Source organism: Spodoptera frugiperda, chromosome 18 (genome assembly GCF_023101765.2).
Source record: "Spodoptera frugiperda isolate SF20-4 chromosome 18, AGI-APGP_CSIRO_Sfru_2.0, whole genome shotgun sequence".
NCBI lineage: Eukaryota > Metazoa > Arthropoda > Insecta > Lepidoptera > Noctuidae > Spodoptera > Spodoptera frugiperda.
In genome coordinates this window covers 342654-362498 of record NC_064229.1, presented here as the reverse complement: position 1 = coordinate 362498, position 19845 = coordinate 342654, and the positions used below count along the sequence as shown (strand labels likewise).

General features: G+C 35.4%; 1 protein-coding gene across 1 annotated transcript in view; it reads left to right on the top strand.

Annotated features, from left to right (window-relative positions):
- Positions 1-2193: 2193 nt before the first annotated feature.
- Positions 2194-19845, top strand: part of LOC126911719 (uncharacterized) — a 140810-nt gene continuing 123158 nt past the window's right edge. Inside the window, exon 1 of the mRNA XM_050700376.1 lies at positions 2194-2384. The gene's annotated coding sequence lies outside the window, so the exon portion shown is untranslated. The remainder of the gene's footprint in view (positions 2385-19845) is intronic.

Sequence of the window (19845 nt, the reverse complement as noted above, 5' to 3'; positions counted from 1 at the left end):
CGAAGGTATCCGCTTTCAGTTCCATGATATTTCATGATCAGCATTCTTTTGTTTGTGTTAATGGTATTTGAATTGTGTAATGGAGTCAGTTTTGAACTTATTAATTTTGGTGTGACTTTCATATTTATTTAGTCATTCTATCTGATTTTCTTTATTTAATGTGGTTTTTGTGTATTTTCAGATCGGACTAAATTTTTTATGGCATTTTTTCTTATTTCGTACATACATCTGACTTGTTGATCGAGTGCTGGTATTTTAGAGAGCAATTTGATTTCCTGGATGGGGATGTGTTCGGTTTTTTTTTTAATATTCTCAGTAATTTTATTTATTTATTTATTTTCAGCCATTGTCGTCCCACTGCAGGGCAAAGGCCTCCCTATCCTCCTTCCACTCGTCTCTTTGTAGAGCTTTCTGTGGCCAATCCTTTTCATAGGCATCAAATTCATATTCTCAGTAATAGTCTGGGAAATAATAGACCGAAAACTGGGATTACATACAACCTTTTGTAATTAATAAATCAGATAATTTAAAAATACACTCATCATAAGTTAGTTTAAACAAGACAAATAAAATATACCGTTCTATTTGAATAACGTTATAAGAGTAATACGATTTCAAACACGTTTATTTTCAATTACTTGATTGAAAATTACTAATAAGTATTAGCTTCAAATGAAAATAAAAAATACATATAATCAAAGATTAATTAGTGTGAATGTTTAATCATTACCTCAGTGGTAAAGTGTTCACAAGTGCAACAGTCCAACAAAGAGTCTCGGGTATGATTCCAGGATTAGATAAAATACTATCGAGAATTTTACTAGAACTAGCCTAAAACACATCCCCAGATGGGGCCCAGTAGGGCTGATGCCTGATCCGGAGCTGCGGACTACTTAGCGGGTTTACCGGGGCTCCGGCTCGAAGGGCAGAATTAGGAACGGGTGGCTTTTAGTCAGTAAGAGTCCCTTCTTACTCCCTCTCACCTCGCCCAAGGCGGGAGAAGGCATTGAATTTTTACCTCTTAAAAAAACCTTTAGGTAATTCGTCCACTCATAGCGTATTACAAAATGTATAATGCAAGTGAAACCACGTGCAAGTCTTAGTGTTAGTATAAAAACAAAACTAAAACATGGCTATCATATCAGATCTTTCTTTTTACAAAAATTGAATGAAAAATCTCATATTTGTATATAATTGTGTAAACATTAAATAAATAAACATTTGTCAGGCGTTGCTGATAAGAACCATAAAACATCTAGATGTTGTTACCTACTCACTGTATTACACGCGCCAGCACATGTAGCTACACTATTTTTCAAACATTATCAACCGAGTTTCAACCTTATTACTTTAGTATAAAGTCGAAAATATTTTAAAGAAGTTTGATGGGTAAGGGTAGCATGATGTGCTGCCGTTTAAATATTATTATTGTAGGCATAATTTGGGGGTTAAATTATCAAATGCTTATCAAAAACAATGCTTGTTTTAATCATGGAATCTTACGTTTTGTTGAATGTTTTATCTAATTCTAATTTGTTTAATATTTTTTAACATTTCACTTTTATTTAGTACTTGAAAAAGAAAATGGCTGAGACGTACTTTGTTGTAGAAACTATGTGTCTCATGTTATAAGGGTTTTTTTTAAGTGGTGAAAATCATCCAATGACTTCTCTCACCTCACCTCGCCGAGGCGAGAGGGAGTGTAAGACTCTTACCGACTAAAAACACCCCGTTTCTACTCCTGCTTTTCGAGCCGGAGCCCCGGTAAACCCACTAGGCAGTCCGCAGCTCCGGATGAAGCATCAGCTCTACTGGGTCCCATCTGTGGACTGTTAGGTGAACCTTGAATTACATGAGGCTTAATATTGAACCCTAAGTTTTAGAAACTAAGCCATACATTAACATGGAATGTATTACTAAAGTCATATATTATCAAACCTATTCGTTCACCAAAAAAAAAACTAAATATTAATGAGATGAAAATGCGCACAAGACTTTTCACCGATCGTTTTTCCTATTTCCTACTTTCCAATAGTTTACATTATAATGCGGAAAAACAAAACTACTAGTATACACTTTAATGTAAAAGGGATTCTAAATCTGTATCTCTAGAATTTGGTCGGATTCTGATAAAAATTGTTTAGTAGTACACGAGTTATCTCTCGTTTTGTTTTTGATGACTTCGCTTCAGTACGTATCGGGCGTGCGTTGCGAGAAGACGCGTGTCGCGCGCGGATCTTCGCTAGAAAACATCGCGAAAACTTGTACTGACAAAACACTCAGTGTTTAGTGTTTCTGTAAATGTTTTCAAGTGTTTCGTTTTGTGTTTTACTGTGTAAGTGAATATGTGTCACTGAAAGTGGATTTTAATTTTCCTAAAAAACGTAAGTTTATCTTTATCTTGACTTATGTAATTGTTTTAACATAAACATTTATTGTGTGTTTACATTCGTAATGTGGACGTTCAATATCTGTTCCGGATATTTAATGTAATCTTGATAACAGAGGTAGAAATGTTATTACAAGTTTTTCCTGGTCTTTTGATCTATGTGTAGGGGAACGAAAAGTTTCATAGCTATATTTTATTTATACATTTTCTGTTATATTTCCGCGGTAGAAAAATGAAGACCGCCATACTTCAATTAGGTAATAACCTAACATTACTGAATGAGTTTTCTTATTCTTTGTTTTGAACACATTGTATTAATACCTTAGTGCCGTACTCAGACTCATTTATTGGTTACTTAACCCAGTCCTTAGCAATTGTTTTCTGTTACAAATTGTTACTAAGGAATACTGTAAGTAATCAATAAACTGACTTTTTTCGGTTTTTTGAAAATTTCTCAGTAGTACCACGGATGGAATTGTGGTCAGTATATGACATTAGGCTCACGCCCTATTACATGGGACTTATAACACTAATGGTGAAAAGTGGTTGTATATTGTATAGCGGCATTACGTGCAGTAATGTGCACCTCTGCCTACCCCTTCGGGAATAAAAGGCGTGATGTTGCTGCTGTTATTAAACGGCAGTTAGAAAATGATAATAAAAAAATAATCTTTTAGAACAGAAACCTTACAGAAAATCATTCTTAGCCCACTTCAAAGTACCTTATAATGTACCTTTGATTAGGATAACACTGGCTAATTAGTATCAGTTAAATATATTATATAAACACGATAGTATCTGATAGCAATAATGATTACTTCTAAAGTGTCCTATAATTAGCTACTTTGAGTCACTTCAGATACTAAAATAACAATAATGAACATGCATTTGGACGTATGTATGCAATTAGTTCCAAAGTGATTAATAGAACATTGATTAAACTCTAGGTGTTATCTCAAAGAAAGTGTAGGTATTACCTAAATAAAATAAATCGGGGATAATGCGTGATAATAAAGATATTGTTGGATTAGATAGATATAGAGTAGAGTCAGGCGTTACTTTGCGGAAATCCATACTACATTAACAATACAATAGATTTTTACTTTTCATTCCGCTTATACATTTTTAGCATGCGATGTGTCGCACCACCCTCTCACCTGCAATTAAATGCTCATGCAGCAGAGGTGTAACATAAAACATACACATAACATGCAATATACTACTTGACATATGTTTCGCTCCTCCACGGAGCATCTTCAGGAGGTGTTGATTCGACGGCTCGCGCAGCTCGAATTCAAAATTGCACACCGCATGAAAATACATGTACCGTAGTTACTTATATACGCGGAATGAAAACTAAAAATATATTGTATTGTTACTGTTCTGGTCATACAATGTAATTATTGTTTGTTTGGTTATCGCTAGTTTTCGTTTAGTTTAGACTATTTCAATAGTTTCGCGAGCTTTGTTGAGATTTCAGTTTCAGATAATGTTTTCGGTAATTGTAGCTTTAGTTGAACTGGTTTTTTTTTTGCGGAGGGAAAATCATCTAATTTCTTTTCCCGCCTTGGGAGAGGCGAGGTGTCAGACTCTTACTGACTAAAAATCACTTCATTCCTACCCATGCTTTTCGAGCTTTAGCTCTGGTAACCCGTTAGGCAGTCCGCAGTGAATTAGGTACAGCTACTTGTACCCGTAGCATATTTTATGATAGCTAAGATAAAGCGTACTAAAACCAAGACCAGGTCGAGATTTTAATAATGATCACCCATTCATAGATCGACCTTAGCTCGGTAGCTTAACCTGAGAAGGTCGCTTAGCATAGTTGTAATGTAAGGCTACGAAACTTTTCTTAGTTCTTACGCTACATGAGACTTTAAAATGGAACGGTGAACTTTTGTCAGCGCATCGAGTTATCCTATACCTTTAATACATTTTCAGCTTTAACGTTTTGTGATAGAGTCCAAAATCTCTTAAAGAAATATAACAACTATTGTTAGGTTGATGTGCTGTTTGAAATATAAACTGCATATTCAGAGATCCTTGACATACGATGAAAGCTAAAGAATTGTAAAAGGATCGCTTATAATAATGAAATAAAAATTTAAGGAAAGAGGGTGTATTATAATTATAAGAATAAGAAATGGTCTTTATAGTACACCCACATTTAGCTTGTTATGAGTACCATGTAATATGTAGAGTTTATTCTCGTACATATGAGAAATAAAACGAAACGATTTTTTTTTAAGATATGCGTGATTTAACTTTAAAGCATAATGTAATTAACTAAAAATCACGGTTTACTCACGTAAATTAATGGAGAAATAGAACTTATAGAGCTTTATTCTAATTAAATTAATTTACATGAGTAAACCGTGTTTTTTAGTTAATTTAGTATGTGTCATGATAAAATAACATGATGTATTTGTGATGAATATCTGGTGGTTAAAGGATTAATTTTCTCCCAATTCTGGTAGGTTGTTAGTTCCTTAGTTACATGGGAATATTCCAATACCTAATGCGTGATTTTATGATTGTGATTGAGATTTTATGACAGCTTCGCTGATTAAGTGATCCTTTTGCTCGTATTTTGTCCAGAATGAGTCTGTTCTGGAAAAAATATAATAAGTTTTCGATTTTTTAAATCTTAAAGAATTTAGGCCTATTATTTATTGTAGGGATGTTGACGGGGTATGAAAATTAAAAAATTATTTAGTCCGTCGGTTAGGTAATGAAAAAATATTAGATACGTATTTTATTTTGTCATAATAAGATAACAATACCTAGATAAAACAAATCAAAGTTTAGGAGTGGACGCAAATATGTAATTTCTACATATTATAGAATGCACCTAGAAGTGACTTGAAGTGATATTTCAAATCGATATATCATCGAAAGAATTTGTTTGCGTGCAAAAATAGAAAATACGAGTCAAATAATCTACAAGACGGACATTAAAATAAAAAAATAGACATTTACACTAATACTGGCGAAAATGGCTTTTACATTTTAATCTCAACTCACCGTTACTTCGAAGAATAAATAAAATGTATTTTTAACTAAGAACCTGTTGTTTGTATCTGTGAACTGAATGTTGTAAGAGGTAAATACGATATTATCAATTGAATGAGTAACATATCAGTGGGTTTGATAGCACTATCGTCATCAGCACCGTATCAGTTTTTAAGCGCCCATCAATGTACAGTCACCCTAGTATAAGTTCACTTTACGTTTAAAGTAATCGAAACGAGGGCGCGTTCAGCGCTCTGATTGGCCGGCTCGAAAAAACCAACCAATCAGAGCGCCGAACGCGATTACTTTAAAACGTAAAGAAAACTCGTACTAAGGGTACAGGTCACTTTAACAACAGCTTTGGAATATTTGCAACATCATTTTTGTTTATCTATTGGAAATTGGAAGTCCATTTTTATAGTATATATCCGTATACTTATCTCCAATCTATGTCACGCGTGTAGATTTGGACATTAGATATATTATTTTTGTGTGATTACTTGGAACGTAACATAGCAACATTATGTCTTGGTGATTAAGTGTATTTTCTAATGATTCATTAATTTATTAGGTAACTATCAATATTTTTTTCTTATTTTGACATGAATTTTCTTCCAAATTGACTTGGTTAAAAATAGACGATGATTATAGTCCGTAAATAATAGGCAAATACACAATATTTAAATTTATCTCTACCACGACACAATCTTGCCATTTATGCCGGGAATTTTATTTATAAAAAAACTAGCTACTACCGCGGTATCGTGAAATAAAAAAGTATCCTATGTTTTATTTCAGATCATAATCCACCCCTGTTCTAAAATTTTATCTTGATAAGAAATCAAGATGAAAGAACATCGGGCATTTTTGTATGGGACACTTACCTACGGCGAACAAAAATAAAATTAGGTACGGTGGATAGGCAATTAAATCTAGTTCACAATGGTATAGTTCCCATATCTGTGGGTCGTGGCAATAAGGAGAAATTGGACATTTAAAAAATATTTATAAATGTTTTTGGGCAATAATTGAAGAGGAAAAAGGGAATCAAAAATAATTAAAACAACATATTTTTCTCTTAACTTTTGGCGAAGGACTGCGATGATGATGACGAAGGACTGCGATGTAGTAAGATAAGCTAGCTACCTGCGCGAGCGCAACATAATACCAGTTTTAAGACTATGGGCGAGAGTGAGAACGAAACATGCACATCAACTTGACGGATTTAGTCTGATTGGGTTTACAAAAATACCACGGAGTGATATTTTAACTTACTGAGCGGTCGTTTAGTAATTAGGAAAAATAGTCAACTTAAAATATCATTTTCATTTTACTAATTATTTCCATTTTCTCATTATTGTGAATCAAAATAACTACACAATATTAAATATGATTGCAAACACTTTCATTTAAAAATGTTTTGGTTTATGTTCGCGACTTTTAAAAAATCGGGTAAAAAACGCCCGATGTCCTTTTTAATATTTATAATAACAGCCGTTTTGACCTGATTGAGTGACAAACTCACAAGTCAATAAAAATGTCGTATAATTGAAGTTACCATCAATTTGGGTTGCAACCAAAGGGTGAGTAACGCACTTGTAACTCCTCTGGTGTTGCGTACGACACAATTGCTTAACGTTTTGCGCGATTGCATAAAAATAGAAAAATATTGTATGTCTGGTATTTCTGCAAACAATTTCAGTATTCGTATTCCACGTTCCTGTCCATCACGTGCCAGTGATCCAGTTAGGTATGATGTAATTGGAGACGCGTGACGTTTCAGTTTTATTGTCAGAGCTGATACGGAATCATGCAATTTTGCCGATGAATTCTGGATGCTTTTTGATATTTGCTTAGATTTTCTTCTTTAATAACTGTCTGGAATATTGTGTTTTGTGAATGATAGTATGTAGTATCTTTTAGGAATTTGAGGTTTTATGTTTAATTGCCTGACCGGATAATGTATTATTTGAAATAACCATAGTTTTACTTCTCATGCTTGAAAGTACCAACTAAAAATCTACCAACAGCAAGTACCAATGTAACTTTTTATTGACAAACGGTGAAGGAAAATATCTTAAAGAAACCAAAGCTTATATTTTCTAATTATTAGTTTGAAATCGCCAACTCTTCGCAATCGCATTGAGCACGCGTGGTGATTAATGCTCAAACCTTCCACGTGCGAGAAGAGGCCACTTGTAGGCTGTTGATGTATGTGCGATGTATTACTTTGTGCCAAATACAACGTCAGCCTGTGTTGGAAATAAAAAGGCACATAAATAGGCTATTTATGTGCTGTGTTCTGTTAAAACTTAAATAGAATTCTTCTAAAGATGCTTGTAAGCCTATATAAGTTTTTAATCATCTTTTCGTAAAGATGATCGCATCTACTCCAGTTTATCCGTAATCATGGCGCTTGCAATAGTGTCGAAATATCGGAAACTCATAAATATAGAAAAATATGGTAAATATCCCGTTTTAAGTTTCAATTCTTGTAAGCCTATATATATTTTAAAGGGCAGTATTTTACAAGCGACCTCGAGCGACCTCTCTTAGTAATGCTTACGTTGGCGTTAGTAGATTTTCCGCCACCATGCGGTTTGATCCCCAGCTCGGCTAAAATACTAATCGGATTCCTGTTTTCTGAAATACGAATGTAGCTTAGAATATTGTGCATTATTGCAATAGGCTTACTGTGTAACAAAGGGATGAACAAACTGGCAAAGAAAAAGCCCTATTATTTTAATGAAAATGCAATTTTCAACCTAATAAAGTCTCAATTACTGAACTGCCTCGTTGGTCGAGTGGTCTCGGGTTTGATTCCCGGGCCAAGCAAAGTATTGCTGGGCTTTTTTCGGTTTACCGAAAATTTCTCAGTTGTAGGACGGAGTCTGGAATTGAGCCCATTGTAAGGCAAAAGGCTCACTCCCTGTCACATGGGACTTATACCACAAATTGTGAAAAGTGGGTGTATGTTGTATAGTGGCATTACATGCCGTAATATGCACCTCTGTCTACCCCTTCGGGGATAAAAGGCGTGACGTTGCACGCAAAGTCTCAATTATCCAATGTCAAAACTGCACAACCATAATCATAGCTGTTTAAACAGCATTCAGAGAACGTAAAATGAAGTCGAACTAAATACCTGTTCATTAAATATTCACGGATTACGGATGCAAAGGGCGCTAGTGTTGCAACTCAAGAGGACGAAATTTCACAATATCGATGTAGATTGAATGTAATTGGATTCAAAAGTAATCCCCTTGGTGTTGATCATATGATTACCTCTAGGGATGTGGGTCTTGTGGATCCCTTCCTGTGGGTCTCGTCAGAACCGAATACTGCATATTCTGAAATCCGTTACAAACTCATATTTTTTAACCTATAATATTGAACCGAATATAACTGATTTCTTCCTAACATTACTGAAATCCAGTTAAATTCGGATTTTTTAGCATTGATTAGTCTGCGTTCGGCCACCAACCCGTTTCCTGCCAGATCGGCGAAGCGAAGAAGTTCTACCGAATTATCGAAATCCAGTTAAATTCGGTTTCGATCAAGAGGATCTTAGATAATTTACCAAGGTTAGGATGTCTATGTAATGTAAATAAGTGTGACACAAAATGTCAAATGTCATCGTTGTAAGCGAATTTTTTATCTAACGAAGATAATCGGTGATTTGACCGAAAATAATCGGTCGGCAGGAAACAGCCAAAAAACTGTTTAATTGTTCCATTGATGGTATTACGAGTATTGTCTACTCACCGTCTGTCTTAATTAGGGTGTGGTTGCAAGATTACATGTGCCATTACTCAGTATCGAATCTCGGGTCGGGTAAAGTGTTATGAGAGATTTTTGGGTTTTAGTTAGGAGTCCCATATAAATATATAAACATGGTAAATATCCCGTCTCAAGTTCTAATAATAGTGTTAGTGACCATGTCAGTTTAAAAACTTATAGTCCCATATATGTAAATTATTATTATCACAGGGCACTGTTCTAAGTTCTGCTAATAAAACAAAACAAAAAAGCTAAAGAAATCACCCTAATAACACATTGCTACTCGAAAATCGCAACGCACCTGCGACTCCTCTGGTGTTGCAGATGTTCATGGGCGGCGCTGGTTGCTTACCATAAGGTGATCCGTATGCTCGTTTGCCTTCAACTCCATAAAAAATCGAACTCAGGACACATTACTTGTCAGTTATTGCCAAACGACGAACGAGGCAATTCATAGTCTAATACAATAGGAATAATAAAATATCTGGCGAGGTGAACAAAAATACATCCAGTTTTTACCTAGGTAGGCCCTAGGCAATAAAGACTGTAAAAAAAAGAAAAAAAGTAAATTGTAACATCGCCACACGTTGAAGTATATCAAACATTTTGTAGCAGTTTTTTCCAAAATGAAACGGTGTATGTAAACGTTAAAACTTCTGTAAAACCAGCTGAAAGTTTTTGCTAATTAGTAAGAGTGAAGTAATTAACCTACGTGTAATACTGTTATATAACATTTAGTAGTACATGTAGTATTTTGAAGTTTTTTAAGTATATTTTTTATTTTACTTATGTAAATGTGAGAGTACCATGCTTTGGCCCGAATGGGTCGACTCGACCGGACCACGGCTCACAGAAAACCGACGTGAAACATAACGTTTGCATTGTACGAGTGAGGTTAGAAGAGAGCCAGTTGACTCCGCTCCTAACCAATCTACCCAATCCTCGATTCCTCAACCACCCTTAAATTCCCAACCCCCAAAACGCCGGCAATGCACTTGTGACGCCTCTGGTGAATCGGATGTCCATGGGCGGCGGCGATTGCTTACCGTCAGGTGATCCATAAGCTCGTTTACTGGCTTATAGCATAAAAAAGGAGGAACTGGTAATTAGTACTGTATTGTTTCGTTTTTTATAACTGTTCCAGCGCATTTGCTTTGTCCGGGTGCTAAATTTTAACTTAATCTAAGCTTCTTTTTTCTTTATTTGTTTTAGGAACTTTAAGCAATTAGTTAGGCTAGTTCTAGTATGAACTAATCTAATAACGTAAATTTACAAAGTAATATAAGTTTGCGTCAATGCTGTATTACATCATGACTTTTATTTATTTATTTAATCTTCTTCACCCAAATAAAATTAAATGGCGGCCTTAATGCCTTAAAGAATCCTCTGGCAATCTCAATTATCCCGACACTTCTATATATATAAAATGCACTAAACTTTATTTTCATCAGTTATTTTACGTATCTCGCGAATCTCTCTATAAACAAAGGAATCAAATAAATTCCATACTGAAAAAGCTCAATCACTCGATTCGAATAATTCGTAGCTATTCGATTCAATTCCGTTCGACTGCACAGTTGGCGCGGTGCCTGGACAACTGGCTGCCGTGCAACGTGTAGCGGATGCGATTCCCGCACGGAGCAACTCTTTGTGTGATCCACAAATTGTTGTTTCGGGTCTGGGTGTCATGTGCATGTGAAATTGTATGTTTATAAACGCACCCACGACACAGGAGAAAATCCTAGTGTGGGGCAAGGTTTAAAAAAAAAAATGTTTCGGTACGTTTGCATTTTTGGTGTAAGTAGAACCAACAAAGGAATTGCACCCAGCTGCGGACTACCTAGCGGGATTACCGGGGCGCCGGCTCGAAAAGCAGGAGAAGGAACGGGGTGGTTTTTAGTCAGTAAGAGTCTGACACTTCCTCTCGCCCCGCACAAAATGGGAGAAGAAATTGGATAATTTTCCCCTCTCAAAGATAAAAAAGACCAACTCCAAGTAAGCACTGAAAGTCCTTAAGAAATGAAAATCTAATTAGTAAAGTATACACATAGGTTAAGACGTGAGTAACTTGTTCTAACAAGTTTATTGGGCCAAGGTTAGGGGATGTTTATGGAGTGTCAACACTTGCCTTCACGCTCAAGCTATTTTTAAATGAACTGGAAACTTAATGGTATGAAGGCCTAGTGAGAGGACATTTTATGGTACATAAGGATATACTGTTAGAATTGGAGTAATTAAGTTTTAAGTTTGTATTGAAGTTAGTACTCCAGACCACAATTATAATTATGCATTTTCTTAATCTTCACCATTCTTAGAGTATTTTTCTACCAGAGATGTGCTATGCTACGTTGCTGTGGATCCGTTTGAATTTCGCCAATCATATTCATTAATAGCAAGCTTACATAGCTTATCACTGTTGACAACGGATTCAGCTAAGCTATATTTTTAATATAAAAAGATGCGTGCTATGGATAGTTTCACTACGTAACATAGCACCACATCTGTGATGGAACAAGCACACACACACACTCACACTACAACACACACTTCACAGTTTGTCACTAAGTGCCGGGTACCCACACCCACACACACACCCACCCACACACACACATACAGATTGGTACTTTTTAAATTTTATTATTAATATTTTTTTCTATCTTTTTGTTTAGAAGAAGTTTTAGTTTTGTTTATTGAATTTACTTTCATATAAATTTATATAATTTATAAAATAATAATCCATATCCGTGAGGGAAAGGCCAGGAGCCCATAGTACAGGTTTTCCTAGTTTGGGTTCCTGAATCCCACCTCTTGTCATTTCAATTGTTTTAAACCTGGTCGTGTAGCTTGCTACAGAATTTATTATATTATTAATTATTATTTAAGCTTAGTTTTTAAGACCAATGTCTGTATAAATATGGTGGAAAATAAATAAATTTTATTATTATTATTTTATTATTTTTTATTATTAATATTCACCATTCTTAGAGTCTTTTTCTACCAGAGATTTACTATGCTACGTTGCTGTGGATGCGTTTGAATTCCACCAATCATATTCATTAGTAGCAAGCTTACATAGCTTATCGCTGTTGACAACGGATTCAGCTAAGCTATGTTTTTAATATAAGAAGATGCGTGCTATGGATGGCTTCCCTATTACCGATACCTCGCATACTCGAGCTGCGTATCTTCCTAGCTTAGTATCGGTGGAAATGGTCACTTAGTTTCACAGCTTAGCTATTACATCTTCGTAGCATAGCACCACATGTGTAGTGGAAAAGCACCCTAACTCTTCTACAAGTTTTCTTCAAGTTTGTTCAATGTGGCAGGTAAAGGATTCATTAATAAACCTGAGATCAATAAATCTGTTACTAGACTACTTCCTGCTAAGAGTGAAAATAACTGTCGATCTACCTAGCGGGTTACCAGGGATCCGGATCGAAAATCAGGAGTAGGAATGGGGTGCTTTTTAGGCAGTAAATCGGTCTAACACTCCTTCTCGTTTTACCAAAGGCCCGACCCCCCTTTAAAAAAGAATGAAGATGAAGTTTATACACCGGTATTGTGTAGTCACGCGGTAATCGACAGATTGGTATAGATGATGAAGTCACATTTTTGGGTTAGCACTTATAGGCCAATGATGATGATATTGAAGAAGAGCCTTATAATGTAAATAATAATATAAATATAGATGTAATCTAAATATTATATTTAGGGAATATACAGCACGATGGTAAGTTAAGAACAATAGGTCTCCAAGGGGTGATTTAAGTTGCTCAACTTTTTGGTTTCAGAAGCAAAACAAAAGACTTAATGTGAACAGTTTCAAGTACATTGGCAAGTTTGTAAGTAATGGTCTGTTTTTTATCTGGATAAAAGTTGTTGACAAAATATTAGGCCGTGTTATTGAGCCTTTAGATCTTGAAATTCTTAGTTAATATCTCCAGACTTTGTTAGAAACTCGTTGCTTAAGACATGGAAGATACTACATTATTGGATTATTGACATTAAAGTAAAAAATTAAGAAGAAGAAAAAGGCCTGCAACGTAATTGGGTTGTTTCCAAATTTTTAGTTATTGGCCGTATGGCATTTTTGGAATGGACATTTTTCTTTTCCTATTGAATTAAATACTTTCGACGATATAATGATTTAAAATATGGTGTGACAATAATCAATAAGAATTTATTTCTTTGCAAACATGGGTACATAATACATAAATGTTGTTTTATTATTGACCTTATGACGTCACGATTTAATACATTTTATAGGGAGCGGTGACGTAGCGACCTCTTTAACTTGACTCCGTTTTATCTCAGTATTGTAACCATACCTGATGATAAAAAAAGTCTAATACTTTTCTTAATACCTATCTGACGTACTAATTATATTTTCAATTTCATAGCCATCTACCCTATTGGCACAGATTGCATACTATAAGGTAATCAGTCTACTCATTTACCGTTCAACACTATAAAGACAAAATAGCATCTTCAGTCTCATCTTGAGAGAATTAAATGAAACTTTAATATACATTGGTAACTTTAGAGGAGAACGGTCTTGTTTTTATAAGTTTTCTATTAAGGTAAAGGTGAAAAGTAGGCGGACAAGAGCTGTCTATAAAGACAAGTAAATAAACAATTTTAGTCCGTATCCTTTTGTTTGACAGGGCGATTTGTTACGACAAGGTTGTATTAGGAACACGTGTATTATATATTGCAGTACTTTTTCTTATTAACTATTTAGTGTTACAATAACTACTATATATGTGTGTTGGATCAGTGTGGGTTAAGTGGATACTTAATAAAGTGGCTTACTGTGCGTAAATGCATTAAAAGCGTCATTTTATAAATCTCTTTCGCTTCGAACGCCGTACTAATGAATCAATTACTTTTAATTGATCGGTTTTAATTAAATAAAGTGAGAGGTCACTCACAGATGCCATGCTGTGATACTATTAATATTTCTGATATTTTTTTATAATGTATAATGATCCAATGACTTTTTTCGCGTTGGGCGAGGTGAGAGGTAGTGTGGGACTCTTGCTGACTAAAATTCACCCCGTTTCTACTGCTGCTTTTCGAGCCGGAGGCCCGGTAGCCTGCTAGGCATTCCGCAGCACCGGGTATTTAGTAACAAGTATAAGAATTACATTGATATAACTAGGAGGACAGACTGGAAGAATAATTTGATAAATATTTTCCGGCTTATTCATTCACGCAACGTGTTGAGGTAACTCGACAAGTTTCACGTCACGCTTGGGGCTCATAGAAAAGAGAACCAACAACCGTACGATAATGAATGGAATATCTTTCAATAGTTTTAGAACAAATTTGAATGCTCTAGAAATATTTTGTTATGGAATTGCGTAAACCTTAAAGAGTGAGATAATGCAGTAAAACAGTGTTGATCATATTATACAATATTACTCAGTAATTAATGAACTCCAAATATAAATAGCTTTGAACTTTATTTTAAAGTACAATTAAACACAAAATTCCGTACACCAAAATAAACACGGAACAACTATCTGTAGGCCACACAAATATTAGTTTTGTAGACTAATCGAAGCGAAGCGACGCTAATGACTCAGGCGCCGCGCCTACTCGCAAAATTATTATTATTGTTATTATCTAGTAAATGTATTTACTAATATATTCTAGTTAAATTATGGTCTATTGATATTTCGAAATATAAGGGATAAACATGATTTTATAGTTGTGTTGGCCTTATTTTGTGATTAATGTTATAGCACTAGCTCAATAATAATTATTAAATCAGTTATGAAAACTCCATTGTCTTTACCTACCTTCATGGGAGATAGGCGTGAGGTTATGTATATATGAAAACTATTGTCTCATTCTCTTTATTGGTACTAATTTAGATTTTTGGGAAAATAGGTAAGAACCATCGCAGAATATTATTATTAAAGATTTTAGTCTACATTAAAACAAAGCACCTACTAATAACAAAGAAGGACAGATGATAGCTGCTCTATGTAAAATGCTCTTAACCGAATCTCGCATGAAACAAGTACGCAACGCAACGTCACGCCTTTTATCCCCGAAGGGGTAGGTAGAGGTGCTCATTACGACACGTAATGCCGCTATACAAAATTCGCCCACTTTATAAGTCCCACGTAATAGGGGGTGAGCCTATTTCTAGTAGGTACTGAAGCAAGTACCTACTAGAAAAGGGCTAGGTGCACGCTCAGCTATTAATAAACCAATAATAGATATTACATGGCAGTATTTTTCCACACTCGTCGACATCAAGTCTCGATAACATCATCTTCGATACAGCTTAGATATAATCCTTATCTGAACACAATCCACTATCGACAACAAATAGATTTACTTGTCCGATTACTTCGCGCTGTTACTGAAAGGTCTCATTTTCTATTCTCGGTTTTATTACTTCGCTTTCTTACTTAAGCCTTTAACTGCCATCAGAAAAATGTTGAAGGCAAATCCTCCACTAACGTAGGTCAGCGGTGACCTACGTAGCAGTTAACGTGTTAACGAATTTTTGTATTATAACTTTCGTGAGACATTATACAGTTCAGTAGGTATCTGACTGCACAGTTGACGCGGTGGCGAGGTATGTATGGAGCAACTCTTTGCATGATCCACAAATGGGTGTCATGTGTATGTAAACTTGTATGTTTGTAAACGCACTCACGATACAGGAGAACATTCTAGTGTGAGGCAAAGTTTTTTTTAAGAAAAAAAGTTATATAGTTTTCAGCTTATTAACCGTCAGTAGCTGCGCGACAGTCGCCGTGTCGTATCGCAGTTGATCATGCATGGCGAGCTAATGCCTAGGATACGCTGGGATTTTCTATCTGTGTTATCTCTCTTGTAAAGTACCGCCTGCATGCTGTAGTACTGGAGATGTCATTAGTTCTGTACCATTAGTATTAGTGCTTGCTTTAATCGTAAAACAAAGTTGTACTAAGGGTACTGTTGATGTTTACAGACTTCAAAAAAGAGGAGGTACTACGTTCGGATGTTTGTTTTTTTTATTGTTGAATCTTCTATGTGGGTTACCACTAGTCGATTATTTAACTAGCAAGAAAGATTTAGGAGTAAAGTTTTGAATAATAACATATTACAATACATAAGTTTTAATATAACCTATGGAGTTTCCTGCTCGTTGTTTTCTATAGGAATCTACACTTTGGAACGAGCTAATAGCTTCATTAGAGGACTGACCGACAGATAGACATTTTTATTATTATTATATTTGCTTTGACGTTCAAAAGTGCCTTCCTGGTCTATTTGAAATAAATAATTTTGACTTTGCCTTTGGCTATTAATAAAGGAGACCTGAGCACTGTAAACAAGACCAAGAATGGAAGGTATGTGAGGACAATGAAATGGGATTCCAACCCTAACCATATGGATCGTTCACAGAGAGATATTTGAACGCCACCTACATAAGTGATGTATGGGGAGGTAAACAGGTACCTGTGAGTTATAAAACGTATCTGTCTTTATGTTATTTAATTATAGATATATATTTTAGATTTGACTTGATTGACTGCCTAGTTGGTCGAGTGGTTGCAAGTGCGACTGTCAGGCAAGGCGTCTTGAGTTCGATCCCCGGGTCGGGCGAAGTAATGCTGGGCTATTTTCGGTTTTTCGAAAAATAGCTTAGTCTGGAAAAGTGCCCGGTATATGGCAATATGCTCACCCCCTATAACATGGGACTTACAACATAAATTGTGAAAAGTGGGTCATAATATGCACTTCCGCCTACTCCTTAGATAATAGTCGTGACATAAAAAACATATTTATTTTAGATCTTAATTATGTAAGTATATTTATGATCTAAATGCATTATTTTTATTAATCTTTGGCTCTCTCTGGCTAACTCCACAACAGTTTAAAAGTGCATGAAAATAGATTTATTTTCTTTCAACTTTGTTAGTTCTGTTGATCTTACTGATTCAACAAAACACTTAAGCTAAGCTAACAATATAAATAAACCTAAAAACAGAATATCAATTACTTTTCAGAATTCGTACTAAACTTTTGACTAGTTTCAACAACCTACCTATCAAAACTATACCGAATTTTTAAATATACCAAATAACTTTCGCGGAATTACAATCCTTCTCCGATGTTCTCATGTCCGGATAGCCCGTGCGACCCGGGTAGCGTTGTAGCCGGGTAGCCGAGTAACCGGGTAGCCCCATTGTTTAGTCAGAAACTTTCCGGATCACTTTTGTAGTCAACAATATCGGATAGACTTCTGTTTGACGTAATATCAGTTTCTGAAGTAAGTTTGACATAGATGTATATTGGTTTTTGTTTTATTATTTCCTTGTGGAATAATCCTGTTGGACTAGTAGACGCAGGATGGGCTTTTGATTACGAGGGCTTTGGTTCGATCTTGTTAGATTTGTAAATGCCATTAATAGCCGTGCATGCACGAAGAGATTAATGAATATAGATGAAGTTAAATAGATAATATGTCAGAATCGTGTTATTTCGCGTTTCTAGACTTATAGAATAGGCTTATTTTCATATAATACAGGTACACAAATATTATGAATTTATTTATGTGACTTACTGTCGCATCCAGTAACGATTTTATACTGAAAACAATGATTAAGGACTAGGTTAAGTTATCAATAAATGTCACTGAGTGCGGCAGTTATTGTAATGTAGTTGTACCCTTACGTAATGTCAAGGCGTTGATATTACGGCGGGTTTTCTCTTTGTTCGGTTCATATTTTTAGTTGATAATAAAATACTGTGGATAGAACCTACGTCACACCGAAACTGCCCATGGTCAAGCCGAAAGTATTTACCATAATTTATATAAGCTACCATAAAACACAAATTACCAGGATAACAGATATCAGTACGTACGAGTACATGGAGTGTACTACGGTCACTTCGGCGGAACCACAGCACAGGAGTAGGTAACAAACAGAGACTTAAGTTAGTAATAAAATTGACAACGTCTTTGGTGACCTCAGTTTCGATTTCAATTTTGATGATTGATTGATTGATTCTCGGTCTTTATTTATTTATTTATTAAGGTTTAACATCTAATACACATACATACAATCTTAAAAATGTGGGAGATAACAGTTAATGTATGCTCTTAAATAAAGGTAGGCTCAACATTATTTTTAGGAAGGAAAAATTTTAAGATTATTATAACTTTTGTGAGACATACTAGTTAATATTTTTTTAAGATTGTTGATCTTGGAGCTTGGAGTCTAAAACTGTACCCAATTTATTGCCGTGGAACTCTTAAATAGCGAAAAGTAAATGTTTACATTAAATGTATGCGCTGTCGCTTGATTATTCAAAGCCAGAAGATCCAGTAACGAGGCTTTTATATTCGTTTTGAAACCAAATTTTATCTTAGTTTGAATATCATACTCACTAAATTCTTGTAAAAACTTGCACACCTCTATTTTGTCATCAGAGAATAGTTAAATTTCTTTCAAATCTTTGCTCTATCAGATTTTTTTAAGGGTGGAAAATCATCCTATGGCTTCTCCTGCCTTGGGCGAGGCGAGAGGCAATGTCAGACTTAGTCTAGTGTTACTGACTAAAAACCACCCCGTTCCTACTTCTGCCCTTTGAGCCGGAGTTCCAGTAAACCCGTTAGGTAGTCCGCAGCTCCAGGCTTTATCAGAATATAGTACTCCATTACCAAACTACTTTTTCACCAAAAACTATGTTGGTCATATCACCGAAACTGACACATTACTCTACTGTTATCATAGTATTCATACAGCCTCGCTTATCACACGTTCGATGTCCTGCCATAGTAATCAGATTACTGACGTCAATATCCATTGAATTTACACGAATTCTACGTCAATTTGGAAAAGTATTAGCTTACGGAGCGCTCGATGCTGTAAATGTTTTATGTCAATTTGATGTAATTTGCATGTCTGGGTTAGTCTTGTTGGTTAAATGTTATTGCTGAGTGGAGTCTAATACTGGGTCAGAGATGGACGTAGGTTTGTGGGTTTTTGAGCTGAAAACATTTTATTAACAGGTTAGAGTCCAGAATTGAGCCTGGTTTTAAACCTCTTTTTAAAACCATGCTCAGTGATTATTCCCACTTTGGGTGAGGTGAGAGGGAGTGTCAGACTCTTACTGACTAAAGACTACACCGTTCCTACTCTTGCTTTTCGAGCCGGAGCCCCAGTAAACCCGCTAGGTAGTCCGCAGCTCCGGATCAGGCATCAGCCTTACTGGGCCCCATCTGTAGTGGTCTGATGGCTCCTTGAAAGGAAACTAATAATAATGATGTCACTAAGGATAAGTTGATGTCCTACATTTTTAGGGAAACAAATTAACAAATAATCCCACTGAAAAACCATTGTCTTTCTGAAGTCACAGTATTTACACACACATTTATTTACTAACAAAAAATCCATTGCAAAAGGTATACAAAACCCGACAATGTACGTACAAAAGTATCGTCCGATTTCTGTGACAAAGTATCGAGAACTTAATCTATCACTCACTGGATTCAACGATAAAAACTTGGACAGGAGAGTAATGAAGTAGTTAAGTACTCAAAAAGGACAAAAGAACTTTGCGTTAGGGTGCTTTTCGTTCACCAAGATATGCTATGCTACGTTGCTGTGGATGCGTTTGGCTTCCACCAATCACATTTATTGGTACACATA